Source organism: Triturus cristatus, chromosome 4_1, assembly GCF_964204655.1.
Source record: "Triturus cristatus chromosome 4_1, aTriCri1.1, whole genome shotgun sequence".
NCBI classification, from domain to species: Eukaryota; Metazoa; Chordata; class Amphibia; order Caudata; family Salamandridae; genus Triturus; species Triturus cristatus.
This window is the reverse complement of record NC_140585.1, coordinates 149,877,826-149,891,430: the sequence shown is the minus strand read 5'-3', so window position 1 is coordinate 149,891,430 and position 13,605 is coordinate 149,877,826. Positions and strand designations below refer to the sequence as shown.

The 13,605-nt window shown below is 36.2% G+C and overlaps 20 non-coding genes across 20 annotated transcripts; all 20 read right to left on the bottom strand.

The window, feature by feature from the left end:
- Nucleotides 1–137: 137 nt before the first annotated feature.
- On the bottom strand, nucleotides 138–210 carry TRNAK-UUU (transfer RNA lysine (anticodon UUU)). Its single transcript has one exon. It is a non-coding gene; the product is annotated as a tRNA-Lys (tRNA).
- A 459-nt stretch (nucleotides 211–669) lies between these two features.
- On the bottom strand, nucleotides 670–760 carry TRNAR-UCU (transfer RNA arginine (anticodon UCU)). The gene is given in 2 exon segments: nucleotides 670–705; nucleotides 724–760. It is a non-coding gene; the product is annotated as a tRNA-Arg (tRNA).
- Nucleotides 761–1,101: 341 nt separating this feature from the next.
- On the bottom strand, nucleotides 1,102–1,174 carry TRNAK-UUU (transfer RNA lysine (anticodon UUU)). Its single transcript has one exon. It is a non-coding gene; the product is annotated as a tRNA-Lys (tRNA).
- Nucleotides 1,175–2,037: 863 nt separating this feature from the next.
- TRNAK-UUU (transfer RNA lysine (anticodon UUU)) lies at nucleotides 2,038–2,110 on the bottom strand. The gene has a single exon. It is a non-coding gene; the product is annotated as a tRNA-Lys (tRNA).
- Nucleotides 2,111–2,569: 459 nt separating this feature from the next.
- TRNAR-UCU (transfer RNA arginine (anticodon UCU)) lies at nucleotides 2,570–2,660 on the bottom strand. Its single transcript is given in 2 exon segments — nucleotides 2,570–2,605; nucleotides 2,624–2,660. It is a non-coding gene; the product is annotated as a tRNA-Arg (tRNA).
- An 873-nt stretch (nucleotides 2,661–3,533) lies between these two features.
- Nucleotides 3,534–3,624, bottom strand: TRNAR-UCU (transfer RNA arginine (anticodon UCU)). The gene is given in 2 exon segments: nucleotides 3,534–3,569; nucleotides 3,588–3,624. It is a non-coding gene; the product is annotated as a tRNA-Arg (tRNA).
- Nucleotides 3,625–3,965: 341 nt separating this feature from the next.
- Nucleotides 3,966–4,038, bottom strand: TRNAK-UUU (transfer RNA lysine (anticodon UUU)). Its single transcript has one exon. It is a non-coding gene; the product is annotated as a tRNA-Lys (tRNA).
- Nucleotides 4,039–4,901: 863 nt separating this feature from the next.
- Nucleotides 4,902–4,974, bottom strand: TRNAK-UUU (transfer RNA lysine (anticodon UUU)). The gene has a single exon. It is a non-coding gene; the product is annotated as a tRNA-Lys (tRNA).
- Nucleotides 4,975–5,433: 459 nt separating this feature from the next.
- TRNAR-UCU (transfer RNA arginine (anticodon UCU)) lies at nucleotides 5,434–5,524 on the bottom strand. The gene is given in 2 exon segments: nucleotides 5,434–5,469; nucleotides 5,488–5,524. It is a non-coding gene; the product is annotated as a tRNA-Arg (tRNA).
- An 873-nt stretch (nucleotides 5,525–6,397) lies between these two features.
- On the bottom strand, nucleotides 6,398–6,488 carry TRNAR-UCU (transfer RNA arginine (anticodon UCU)). The gene is given in 2 exon segments: nucleotides 6,398–6,433; nucleotides 6,452–6,488. It is a non-coding gene; the product is annotated as a tRNA-Arg (tRNA).
- A 341-nt stretch (nucleotides 6,489–6,829) lies between these two features.
- TRNAK-UUU (transfer RNA lysine (anticodon UUU)) lies at nucleotides 6,830–6,902 on the bottom strand. Its single transcript has one exon. It is a non-coding gene; the product is annotated as a tRNA-Lys (tRNA).
- Nucleotides 6,903–7,766: 864 nt separating this feature from the next.
- TRNAK-UUU (transfer RNA lysine (anticodon UUU)) lies at nucleotides 7,767–7,839 on the bottom strand. Its single transcript has one exon. It is a non-coding gene; the product is annotated as a tRNA-Lys (tRNA).
- Nucleotides 7,840–8,298: 459 nt separating this feature from the next.
- TRNAR-UCU (transfer RNA arginine (anticodon UCU)) lies at nucleotides 8,299–8,389 on the bottom strand. Its single transcript is given in 2 exon segments — nucleotides 8,299–8,334; nucleotides 8,353–8,389. It is a non-coding gene; the product is annotated as a tRNA-Arg (tRNA).
- A 341-nt stretch (nucleotides 8,390–8,730) lies between these two features.
- On the bottom strand, nucleotides 8,731–8,803 carry TRNAK-UUU (transfer RNA lysine (anticodon UUU)). The gene has a single exon. It is a non-coding gene; the product is annotated as a tRNA-Lys (tRNA).
- A 1,395-nt stretch (nucleotides 8,804–10,198) lies between these two features.
- TRNAR-UCU (transfer RNA arginine (anticodon UCU)) lies at nucleotides 10,199–10,289 on the bottom strand. The gene is given in 2 exon segments: nucleotides 10,199–10,234; nucleotides 10,253–10,289. It is a non-coding gene; the product is annotated as a tRNA-Arg (tRNA).
- Nucleotides 10,290–11,162: 873 nt separating this feature from the next.
- TRNAR-UCU (transfer RNA arginine (anticodon UCU)) lies at nucleotides 11,163–11,253 on the bottom strand. The gene is given in 2 exon segments: nucleotides 11,163–11,198; nucleotides 11,217–11,253. It is a non-coding gene; the product is annotated as a tRNA-Arg (tRNA).
- Nucleotides 11,254–11,594: 341 nt separating this feature from the next.
- Nucleotides 11,595–11,667, bottom strand: TRNAK-UUU (transfer RNA lysine (anticodon UUU)). The gene has a single exon. It is a non-coding gene; the product is annotated as a tRNA-Lys (tRNA).
- Nucleotides 11,668–12,530: 863 nt separating this feature from the next.
- On the bottom strand, nucleotides 12,531–12,603 carry TRNAK-UUU (transfer RNA lysine (anticodon UUU)). The gene has a single exon. It is a non-coding gene; the product is annotated as a tRNA-Lys (tRNA).
- Nucleotides 12,604–13,062: 459 nt separating this feature from the next.
- On the bottom strand, nucleotides 13,063–13,153 carry TRNAR-UCU (transfer RNA arginine (anticodon UCU)). The gene is given in 2 exon segments: nucleotides 13,063–13,098; nucleotides 13,117–13,153. It is a non-coding gene; the product is annotated as a tRNA-Arg (tRNA).
- Nucleotides 13,154–13,494: 341 nt separating this feature from the next.
- Nucleotides 13,495–13,567, bottom strand: TRNAK-UUU (transfer RNA lysine (anticodon UUU)). The gene has a single exon. It is a non-coding gene; the product is annotated as a tRNA-Lys (tRNA).
- Nucleotides 13,568–13,605: the final 38 nt, after the last annotated feature.

Below are 13,605 nucleotides of genomic sequence, written 5' to 3'. Positions count from 1 at the left end.
ACTCTTGTCAAATGGTACACGACCGATGGGTATTTAATGGCTCCATTAAGAGTAACTTGCAATTACTCTAATGGGACTACTCGTTCATTGGATCCTGAAAAGAGCATGTCATTAGAGTACATTTTCTTTAAACAAACCGCCTGAACAGGGACTTGAACCCTGGACCCTCAGATTAAAAGTCTGATGCTCTACCGACTGAGCTATCCAGGCTCTGATACAGCAAACCTCAAAATCACCTAATCAAAATTTGGCAGTGTCCCAACTAACGCTATGTTTCTTAAGATGGTTACCTGAAGAAGGTACCAAATACACTAGAATATAATAATGAATTGATATTTCAAGCATTTGAAATTTCTTCAGTAAATGTAACCTTATTTTTAGTCCTGAAGTTGCTACTATCTCATTTTTTTGCTGACGTCAAATTCATATGTGTTTATTGACATGGTAAAATTAAGGAAGGGCCCAAAATCTTACTTCCGAGTAAATTATATTTTCATCAGTACAGCTGACAATTTCCTCTTCTGCATAGATTACCCAAATTGAACGGTGTCTCTTTAAAATAGACTTCCTTTTACTGACCTTTTTTAGCAAATGATTTTGGTGAAGCAGAAGCATGCATGCATCGCTTATAACTTCTTTAAATAGTTATGAAATAAACAGGGATAAAACTGACTCTGGTGGGATTCGAACCCACAGCCTTTGAATACCTTCTTGACATTCACCTAGAAGTCCAATGCGCTATCCATTGCGCCACAGAGCCAATCTGCTTGAATGAGGTGCACAGATATTCAGAAATGAAATAATGAGCTTTGAGCTGTTGATCAACTTTATAAAGTTCATTGGATACTATAACCATGGCTATATCTTGAATATTGAATTGGGTAAAAGTTATTCACCGTGTCAAACTACATGATACAGTTGGTAAGTCTGCATACAACTTAAGTTTAGTGTATCGTCATCTGATATATGAGACAGATGGGTTTTTCACTTCTCCATGAAAGACGTTTTTTTTTAATTTTGGTAATGGAATATCTTATTCATCATGCAGTGGAACACAAAAAGAATTTACAATCAGAATACTTTTTCTTTAAAGTAGCCGACCGCCTGAACAGGGACTTGAACCCTGGACCCTCAGATTAAAAGTCTGATGCTCTACCGACTGAGCTATCCAGGCTCTGCAACACTGCAACTAAAAATCAGCTAAAAATGATGTGGACGCACACCAACCTACACTTTAATTCTTAATATGGTTACATATATTAGCAATCAAATATGTAGAGTTTAATAATTAATTGATATTTTAAGCATTTGAAATTTCAGCAGCACACGTAATCTATTTTAAATCCTGAAATTCGTTCTATCTCATTTTCGGCTGACTTAGAAATCATGTCTCTAAATTGACATTGTGAAATTAGTAAAAGGCAAATACTATTACTAGGTACTAAATTACATGTCCAGCAGTATAACTGGAAATTTACTCTTGGGCATAGATTATGCAACATTTTCAAAGCAAACAGTGTCTGTTTAAATAGACTTTCTTTCACTGCCGTTTTGGTAAATGTCTCTGGTTATGCAGAAGCAGGCATTGTTTGTTACTGTTTCAATTAGTTATAAGATAAAGGAGGGATAAAACTGACCCAGCTAGTATTCCAACCCAAAGACTTTGAATGCTTTCTCTACATTCGCCTAGAACCCCAAGCCGCTATCCATTGCACCAGAGATCCAACCTGATTCAACAAGGTGAACAGAAATTCTCAAATAAAAAGATGAGCTATCAGCGGTTGACCAACTTTATAAAGTGATTTGGAAACTATAAGCAGGGTTCCATTTTGAACATTGAATTGGGGAAAAGATAATCAACATCTCAAACGACATGATACCGTTGCGGTAAGTCTTCTTAACTCTTGTCAAATGGTACACGACCGATGGGTATTTAATGGCTCCATTAAGAGTAACTTGCAATTACTCTAATGGGACTGCTCGTTCATTGGATCCTGAAAAGAGCATGTCATTAGAGTACATTTTCTTTAAACAAACCGCCTGAACAGGGACTTGAACCCTGGACCCTCAGATTAAAAGTCTGATGCTCTACCGACTGAGCTATCCAGGCTCTGATACAGCAAACCTCAAAATCACCTAATCAAAATTTGGCAGTGTCCCAACTAACGCTATGTTTCTTAAGATGGTTACCTGAAGAAGGTACCAAATACACTAGAATATAATAATGAATTGATATTTCAAGCATTTGAAATTTCTTCAGTAAATGTAACCTTATTTTTAGTCCTGAAGTTGCTACTATCTCATTTTTTTGCTGACGTCAAATTCATATGTGTTTATTGACATGGTAAAATTAAGGAAGGGCCCAAAATCTTACTTCCGAGTAAATTATATTTTCATCAGTACAGCTGACAATTTCCTCTTCTGCATAGATTACCCAAATTGAACGGTGTCTCTTTAAAATAGACTTCCTTTTACTGACCTTTTTTAGCAAATGATTTTGGTGAAGCAGAAGCATGCATGCATCGCTTATAACTTCTTTAAATAGTTATGAAATACACAGGGATAAAACTGACTCTGGTGGGATTCGAACCCACAGCCTTTGAATACCTTCTTGACATTCACCTAGAAGTCCAATGCGCTATCCATTGCGCCACAGAGCCAATCTGCTTGAGTGAGGTGCACAGATATTCAGAAATGAAATAATGAGCTTTGAGCTGTTGATCAACTTTATAAAGTTCATTGGATACTATAACCATGGCTATATTTTGAATATTGAATTGGGTAAAAGTTATTCACCGTGTCAAACTACATGATACAGTTGGTAAGTCTGCATACAACTTAAGTTTAGTGTATCATCATCTGATATATGAGACAGATGGGTTTTTCACTTCTCCATGAAAGACATTTTTTTTTAATTTTGGTAATGGAATATCTTATTCATCATGCAGTGGAACACAAAAAGAATGTACAATCAGAATACTTTTTCTTTAAAGTAGCCTACCGCCTGAACGGGGACTTGAACCCTGGACCCTCAGATTAAAAGTCTGATGCTCTACCGACTGAGCTATCCAGGCTCTGATACAGCAAACCTCAAAATCACCTAATCAAAATTTGGCAGCGTCCCAACTAACGCTATGTTTCTTAAGATGGTTACCTGAAGAAGGTACCAAATACACTAGAATATAATAATGAATTGATATTTCAAGCATTTGAAATTTCTTCAGTAAATGTAACCTTATTTTTAGTCCTGAAGTTGCTACTATCTCATTTTTTTGCTGACGTCAAATTCATATGTGTTTATTGACATGGTAAAATTAAGGAAGGGCCCAAAATCTTACTTCCGAGTAAATTATATTTTCATCAGTACAGCTGACAATTTCCTCTTCTGCATAGATTACCCAAATTGAACGGTGTCTCTTTAAAATAGACTTCCTTTTACTGACCTTTTTTAGCAAATGATTTTGGTGAAGCAGAAGCATGCATGCATCGCTTATAACTTCTTTAAATAGTTATGAAATAAACAGGGATAAAACTGACTCTGGTGGGATTCGAACCCACAGCCTTTGAATACCTTCTTGACATTCACCTAGAAGTCCAATCCGCTATCCATTGCGCCACAGAGCCAATCTGCTTGAATGAGGTGCACAGATATTCAGAAATGAAATAATGAGCTTTGAGCTGTTGATCAACTTTATAAAGTTCATTGGATACTATAACCATGGCTATATTTTGAATATTGAATTGGGTAAAAGTTATTCACCGTGTCAAACTACATGATACAGTTGGTAAGTCTGCATAAAACTTAAGTTTAGTGTATCGTCATCTGATATATGAGACAGATGGGTTTTTCACTTCTCCATGAAAGACGTTTTTTTTTAATTTTGGTAATGGAATATCTTATTCATCATGCAGTGGAACACAAAAAGAATGTACAATCAGAATACTTTTTCTTTAAAGTAGCCGACCGCCTGAACAGGGACTTGAACCCTGGACCCTCAGATTAAAAGTCTGATGCTCTACCGACTGAGCTATCCAGGCTCTGCAACACTGCAACTAAAAATCAGCTAAAAATGATGTGGACGCACACCAACCTACACTTTAATTCTTAATATGGTTACATATATTAGCAATCAAATATGTAGAGTTTAATAATTAATTGATATTTCAAGCATTTGAAATTTCAGCAGCACACGTAATCTATTTTAAATCCTGAAATTCGTTCTATCTCATTTTCGGCTGACTTAGAAATCATGTCTCTAAATTGACATTGTGAAATTAGTAAAAGGCAAATACTATTACTAGGTACTAAATTACATGTCCAGCAGTATAACTGGAAATTTACTCTTGGGCATAGATTATGCAACATTTTCAAAGCAAACAGTGTCTGTTTAAATAGACTTTCTTTCACTGCCGTTTTGGTAAATGTCTCTGGTTATGCAGAAGCAGGCATTGTTTGTTACTGTTTCAATTAGTTATAAGATAAAGGAGGGATAAAACTGACCCAGCTAGTATTCCAACCCAAAGACTTTGAATGCTTTCTCTACATTCGCCTAGAACCCCAAGCCGCTATCCATTGCACCAGAGATCCAACCTGATTCAACAAGGTGAACAGAAATTCTCAAATAAAAAGATGAGCTATCAGCGGTTGACCAACTTTATAAAGTGATTTGGAAACTATAAGCAGGGTTCCATTTTGAACATTGAATTGGGGAAAAGATAATCAACATCTCAAACGACATGATACCGTTGCGGTAAGTCTTCTTAACTCTTGTCAAATGGTACACGACCGATGGGTATTTAATGGCTCCATTAAGAGTAACTTGCAATTACTCTAATGGGACTGCTCGTTCATTGGATCCTGAAAAGAGCATGTCATTAGAGTACATTTTCTTTAAACAAACCGCCTGAACAGGGACTTGAACCCTGGACCCTCAGATTAAAAGTCTGATGCTCTACCGACTGAGCTATCCAGGCTCTGATACAGCAAACCTCAAAATCACCTAATCAAAATTTGGCAGTGTCCCAACTAACGCTATGTTTCTTAAGATGGTTACCTGAAGAAGGTACCAAATACACTAGAATATAATAATGAATTGATATTTCAAGCATTTGAAATTTCTTCAGTAAATGTAACCTTATTTTTAGTCCTGAAGTTGCTACTATCTCATTTTTTTGCTGACGTCAAATTCATATGTGTTTATTGACATGGTAAAATTAAGGAAGGGCCCAAAATCTTACTTCCGAGTAAATTATATTTTCATCAGTACAGCTGACAATTTCCTCTTCTGCATAGATTACCCAAATTGAACGGTGTCTCTTTAAAATAGACTTCCTTTTACTGACCTTTTTTAGCAAATGATTTTGGTGAAGCAGAAGCATGCATGCATCGCTTATAACTTCTTTAAATAGTTATGAAATACACAGGGATAAAACTGACTCTGGTGGGATTCGAACCCACAGCCTTTGAATACCTTCTTGACATTCACCTAGAAGTCCAATGCGCTATCCATTGCGCCACAGAGCCAATCTGCTTGAGTGAGGTGCACAGATATTCAGAAATGAAATAATGAGCTTTGAGCTGTTGATCAACTTTATAAAGTTCATTGGATACTATAACCATGGCTATATTTTGAATATTGAATTGGGTAAAAGTTATTCACCGTGTCAAACTACATGATACAGTTGGTAAGTCTGCATACAACTTAAGTTTAGTGTATCATCATCTGATATATGAGACAGATGGGTTTTTCACTTCTCCATGAAAGACATTTTTTTTTAATTTTGGTAATGGAATATCTTATTCATCATGCAGTGGAACACAAAAAGAATGTACAATCAGAATACTTTTTCTTTAAAGTAGCCTACCGCCTGAACGGGGACTTGAACCCTGGACCCTCAGATTAAAAGTCTGATGCTCTACCGACTGAGCTATCCAGGCTCTGATACAGCAAACCTCAAAATCACCTAATCAAAATTTGGCAGCGTCCCAACTAACGCTATGTTTCTTAAGATGGTTACCTGAAGAAGGTACCAAATACACTAGAATATAATAATGAATTGATATTTCAAGCATTTGAAATTTCTTCAGTAAATGTAACCTTATTTTTAGTCCTGAAGTTGCTACTATCTCATTTTTTTGCTGACGTCAAATTCATATGTGTTTATTGACATGGTAAAATTAAGGAAGGGCCCAAAATCTTACTTCCGAGTAAATTATATTTTCATCAGTACAGCTGACAATTTCCTCTTCTGCATAGATTACCCAAATTGAACGGTGTCTCTTTAAAATAGACTTCCTTTTACTGACCTTTTTTAGCAAATGATTTTGGTGAAGCAGAAGCATGCATGCATCGCTTATAACTTCTTTAAATAGTTATGAAATAAACAGGGATAAAACTGACTCTGGTGGGATTCGAACCCACAGCCTTTGAATACCTTCTTGACATTCACCTAGAAGTCCAATCCGCTATCCATTGCGCCACAGAGCCAATCTGCTTGAATGAGGTGCACAGATATTCAGAAATGAAATAATGAGCTTTGAGCTGTTGATCAACTTTATAAAGTTCATTGGATACTATAACCATGGCTATATTTTGAATATTGAATTGGGTAAAAGTTATTCACCGTGTCAAACTACATGATACAGTTGGTAAGTCTGCATAAAACTTAAGTTTAGTGTATCGTCATCTGATATATGAGACAGATGGGTTTTTCACTTCTCCATGAAAGACGTTTTTTTTTAATTTTGGTAATGGAATATCTTATTCATCATGCAGTGGAACACAAAAAGAATGTACAATCAGAATACTTTTTCTTTAAAGTAGCCGACCGCCTGAACAGGGACTTGAACCCTGGACCCTCAGATTAAAAGTCTGATGCTCTACCGACTGAGCTATCCAGGCTCTGCAACACTGCAACTAAAAATCAGCTAAAAATGATGTGGACGCACACCAACCTACACTTTAATTCTTAATATGGTTACATATATTAGCAATCAAATATGTAGAGTTTAATAATTAATTGATATTTCAAGCATTTGAAATTTCAGCAGCACACGTAATCTATTTTAAATCCTGAAATTCGTTCTATCTCATTTTCGGCTGACTTAGAAATCATGTCTCTAAATTGACATTGTGAAATTAGTAAAAGGCCAAATACTATTACTAGGTACTAAATTACATGTCCAGCAGTATAACTGGAAATTTACTCTTGGGCATAGATTATGCAACATTTTCAAAGCAAACAGTGTCTGTTTAAATAGACTTTCTTTCACTGCCGTTTTGGTAAATGTCTCTGGTTATGCAGAAGCAGGCATTGTTTGTTACTGTTTCAATTAGTTATAAGATAAAGGAGGGATAAAACTGACCCAGCTAGTATTCCAACCCAAAGACTTTGAATGCTTTCTCTACATTCGCCTAGAACCACAAGCCGCTATCCATTGCACCAGAGATCCAACCTGATTCAACAAGGTGAACAGAAATTCTCAAATAAAAAGATGAGCTATCAGCGGTTGACCAACTTTATAAAGTGATTTGGAAACTATAAGCAGGGTTCCATTTTGAACATTGAATTGGGGAAAAGATAATCAACATCTCAAACGACATGATACCGTTGCGGTAAGTCTTCTTAACTCTTGTCAAATGGTACACGACCGATGGGTATTTAATGGCTCCATTAAGAGTAACTTGCAATTACTCTAATGGGACTACTCGTTCATTGGATCCTGAAAAGAGCATGTCATTAGAGTACATTTTCTTTAAACAAACCGCCTGAACAGGGACTTGAACCCTGGACCCTCAGATTAAAAGTCTGATGCTCTACCGACTGAGCTATCCAGGCTCTGATACAGCAAACCTCAAAATCACCTAATCAAAATTTGGCAGTGTCCCAACTAACGCTATGTTTCTTAAGATGGTTACCTGAAGAAGGTACCAAATACACTAGAATATAATAATGAATTGATATTTCAAGCATTTGAAATTTCTTCAGTAAATGTAACCTTATTTTTAGTCCTGAAGTTGCTACTATCTCATTTTTTTGCTGACGTCAAATTCATATGTGTTTATTGACATGGTAAAATTAAGGAAGGGCCCAAAATCTTACTTCCGAGTAAATTATATTTTCATCAGTACAGCTGACAATTTCCTCTTCTGCATAGATTACCCAAATTGAACGGTGTCTCTTTAAAATAGACTTCCTTTTACTGACCTTTTTTAGCAAATGATTTTGGTGAAGCAGAAGCATGCATGCATCGCTTATAACTTCTTTAAATAGTTATGAAATAAACAGGGATAAAACTGACTCTGGTGGGATTCGAACCCACAGCCTTTGAATACCTTCTTGACATTCACCTAGAAGTCCAATGCGCTATCCATTGCGCCACAGAGCCAATCTGCTTGAATGAGGTGCACAGATATTCAGAAATGAAATAATGAGCTTTGAGCTGTTGATCAACTTTATAAAGTTCATTGGATACTATAACCATGGCTATATCTTGAATATTGAATTGGGTAAAAGTTATTCACCGTGTCAAACTACATGATACAGTTGGTAAGTCTGCATACAACTTAAGTTTAGTGTATCGTCATCTGATATATGAGACAGATGGGTTTTTCACTTCTCCATGAAAGACGTTTTTTTTTAATTTTGGTAATGGAATATCTTATTCATCATGCAGTGGAACACAAAAAGAATGTACAATCAGAATACTTTTTCTTTAAAGTAGCCGACCGCCTGAACAGGGACTTGAACCCTGGACCCTCAGATTAAAAGTCTGATGCTCTACCGACTGAGCTATCCAGGCTCTGCAACACTGCAACTAAAAATCAGCTAAAAATGATGTGGACGCACACCAACCTACACTTTAATTCTTAATATGGTTACATATATTAGCAATCAAATATGTAGAGTTTAATAATTAATTGATATTTCAAGCATTTGAAATTTCAGCAGCACACGTAATCTATTTTAAATCCTGAAATTCGTTCTATCTCATTTTCGGCTGACTTAGAAATCATGTCTCTAAATTGACATTGTGAAATTAGTAAAAGGCAAATACTATTACTAGGTACTAAATTACATGTCCAGCAGTATAACTGGAAATTTACTCTTGGGCATAGATTATGCAACATTTTCAAAGCAAACAGTGTCTGTTTAAATAGACTTTCTTTCACTGCCGTTTTGGTAAATGTCTCTGGTTATGCAGAAGCAGGCATTGTTTGTTACTGTTTCAATTAGTTATAAGATAAAGGAGGGATAAAACTGACCCAGCTAGTATTCCAACCCAAAGACTTTGAATGCTTTCTCTACATTCGCCTAGAACCCCAAGCCGCTATCCATTGCACCAGAGATCCAACCTGATTCAACAAGGTGAACAGAAATTCTCAAATAAAAAGATGAGCTATCAGCGGTTGACCAACTTTATAAAGTGATTTGGAAACTATAAGCAGGGTTCCATTTTGAACATTGAATTGGGGAAAAGATAATCAACATCTCAAACGACATGATACCGTTGCGGTAAGTCTTCTTAACTCTTGTCAAATGGTACACGACCGATGGGTATTTAATGGCTCCATTAAGAGTAACTTGCAATTACTCTAATGGGACTGCTCGTTCATTGGATCCTGAAAAGAGCATGTCATTAGAGTACATTTTCTTTAAACAAACCGCCTGAACAGGGACTTGAACCCTGGACCCTCAGATTAAAAGTCTGATGCTCTACCGACTGAACTATCCAGGCTCTGATACAGCAAACCTCAAAATCACCTAATCAAAATTTGGCAGTGTCCCAACTAACGCTATGTTTCTTAAGATGGTTACCTGAAGAAGGTACCAAATACACTAGAATATAATAATGAATTGATATTTCAAGCATTTGAAATTTCTTCAGTAAATGTAACCTTATTTTTAGTCCTGAAGTTGCTACTATCTCATTTTTTTGCTGACGTCAAATTCATATGTGTTTATTGACATGGTAAAATTAAGGAAGGGCCCAAAATCTTACTTCCGAGTAAATTATATTTTCATCAGTACAGCTGACAATTTCCTCTTCTGCATAGATTACCCAAATTGAACGGTGTCTCTTTAAAATAGACTTCCTTTTACTGACCTTTTTTAGCAAATGATTTTGGTGAAGCAGAAGCATGCATGCATCGCTTATAACTTCTTTAAATAGTTATGAAATACACAGGGATAAAACTGACTCTGGTGGGATTCGAACCCACAGCCTTTGAATACCTTCTTGACATTCACCTAGAAGTCCAATGCGCTATCCATTGCGCCACAGAGCCAATCTGCTTGAGTGAGGTGCACAGATATTCAGAAATGAAATAATGAGCTTTGAGCTGTTGATCAACTTTATAAAGTTCATTGGATACTATAACCATGGCTATATTTTGAATATTGAATTGGGTAAAAGTTATTCACCGTGTCAAACTACATGATACAGTTGGTAAGTCTGCATACAACTTAAGTTTAGTGTATCATCATCTGATATATGAGACAGATGGGTTTTTCACTTCTCCATGAAAGACATTTTTTTTTAATTTTGGTAATGGAATATCTTATTCATCATGCAGTGGAACACAAAAAGAATGTACAATCAGAATACTTTTTCTTTAAAGTAGCCTACCGCCTGAACGGGGACTTGAACCCTGGACCCTCAGATTAAAAGTCTGATGCTCTACCGACTGAGCTATCCAGGCTCTGATACAGCAAACCTCAAAATCACCTAATCAAAATTTGGCAGCGTCCCAACTAACGCTATGTTTCTTAAGATGGTTACCTGAAGAAGGTACCAAATACACTAGAATATAATAATGAATTGATATTTCAAGCATTTGAAATTTCTTCAGTAAATGTAACCTTATTTTTAGTCCTGAAGTTGCTACTATCTCATTTTTTTGCTGACGTCAAATTCATATGTGTTTATTGACATGGTAAAATTAAGGAAGGGCCCAGAATCTTACTTCCGAGTAAATTATATTTTCATCAGTACAGCTGACAATTTCCTCTTCTGCATAGATTACCCAAATTGAACGGTGTCTCTTTAAAATAGACTTCCTTTTACTGACCTTTTTTAGCAAATGATTTTGGTGAAGCAGAAGCATGCATGCATCGCTTATAACTTCTTTAAATAGTTATGAAATAAACAGGGATAAAACTGACTCTGGTGGGATTCGAACCCACAGCCTTTGAATACCTTCTTGACATTCACCTAGAAGTCCAATGCGCTATCCATTGCGCCACAGAGCCAATCTGCTTGAGTGAGGTGCACAGATATTCAGAAATGAAATAATGAGCTTTGAGCTGTTGATCAACTTTATAAAGTTCATTGGATACTATAACCATGGCTATATTTTGAATATTGAATTGGGTAAAAGTTATTCACCGTGTCAAACTACATGATACAGTTGGTAAGTCTGCATAAAACTTAAGTTTAGTGTATCGTCATCTGATATATGAGACAGATGGGTTTTTCACTTCTCCATGAAAGACGTTTTTTTTTAATTTTGGTAATGGAATATCTTATTCATCATGCAGTGGAACACAAAAAGAATGTACAATCAGAATACTTTTTCTTTAAAGTAGCCGACCGCCTGAACAGGGACTTGAACCCTGGACCCTCAGATTAAAAGTCTGATGCTCTACCGACTGAGCTATCCAGGCTCTGCAACACTGCAACTAAAAATCAGCTAAAAATGATGTGGACGCACACCAACCTACACTTTAATTCTTAATATGGTTACATATATTAGCAATCAAATATGTAGAGTTTAATAATTAATTGATATTTCAAGCATTTGAAATTTCAGCAGCACACGTAATCTATTTTAAATCCTGAAATTCGTTCTATCTCATTTTCGGCTGACTTAGAAATCATGTCTCTAAATTGACATTGTGAAATTAGTAAAAGGCAAATACTATTACTAGGTACTAAATTACATGTCCAGCAGTATAACTGGAAATTTACTCTTGGGCATAGATTATGCAACATTTTCAAAGCAAACAGTGTCTGTTTAAATAGACTTTCTTTCACTGCCGTTTTGGTAAATGTCTCTGGTTATGCAGAAGCAGGCATTGTTTGTTACTGTTTCAATTAGTTATAAGATAAAGGAGGGATAAAACTGACCCAGCTAGTATTCCAACCCAAAGACTTTGAATGCTTTCTCTACATTCGCCTAGAACCCCAAGCCGCTATCCATTGCACCAGAGATCCAACCTGATTCAACAAGGTGAACAGAAATTCTCAAATAAAAAGATGAGCTATCAGCGGTTGACCAACTTTATAAAGTGATTTGGAAACTATAAGCAGGGTTCCATTTTGAACATTGAATTGGGGAAAAGATAATCAACATCTCAAACGACATGATACCGTTGCGGTAAGTCTTCTTAACTCTTGTCAAATGGTACACGACCGATGGGTATTTAATGGCTCCATTAAGAGTAACTTGCAATTACTCTAATGGGACTACTCGTTCATTGGATCCTGAAAAGAGCATGTCATTAGAGTACATTTTCTTTAAACAAACCGCCTGAACAGGGACTTGAACCCTGGACCCTCAGATTAAAAGTCTGATGCTCTACCGACTGAGCTATCCAGGCTCTGATACAGCAAACCTCAAAATCACCTAATCAAAATTTGGCAGTGTCCCAACTAACGCTATGTTTCTTAAGATGGTTACCTGAAGAAGGTACCAAATACACTAGAATATAATAATGAATTGATATTTCAAGCATTTGAAATTTCTTCAGTAAATGTAACCTTATTTTTAGTCCTGAAGTTGCTACTATCTCATTTTTTTGCTGACGTCGAATTCATATGTGTTTATTGACATGGTAAAATTAAGGAAGGGCCCAAAATCTTACTTCCGAGTAAATTATATTTTCATCAGTACAGCTGACAATTTCCTCTTCTGCATAGATTACCCAAATTGAACGGTGTCTCTTTAAAATAGACTTCCTTTTACTGACCTTTTTTAGCAAATGATTTTGGTGAAGCAGAAGCATGCATGCATCGCTTATAACTTCTTTAAATAGTTATGAAATAAACAGGGATAAAACTGACTCTGGTGGGATTCGAACCCACAGCCTTTGAATACCTTCTTGACATTCACCTAGAAGTCCAATGCGCTATCCATTGCGCCACAGAGCCAATCTGCTTGAGTGAGGTGCACAGATATTCAGAAATGAAATAATGAGCTTTGAGCTGTTGATCAACTTTATAAAGTTCATTGGATACTATAACCATGGCTATATTTTGAATATTGAATTGGGTAAAAGTTATTCACCGTGTCAAACTACATGATACAGTTGGTAAGTCTGCATAAAACTTAAGTTTAGTGTATCGTCATCTGATATATGAGACAGATGGGTTTTTCACTTCTCCATGAAAGACGTTTTTTTTTAATTTTGGTAATGGAATATCTTATTCATCATGCAGTGGAACACAAAAAGAATGTACAATCAGAATACTTTTTCTTTAAAGTAGCCGACCGCCTGAACAGGGACTTGAACCCTGGACCCTCAGATTAAAAGTCTGATGCTCTACCGACTGAGCTATCCAGGCTCTGCAACACTGCAACTAAAAATCAGCTAAAAATGATG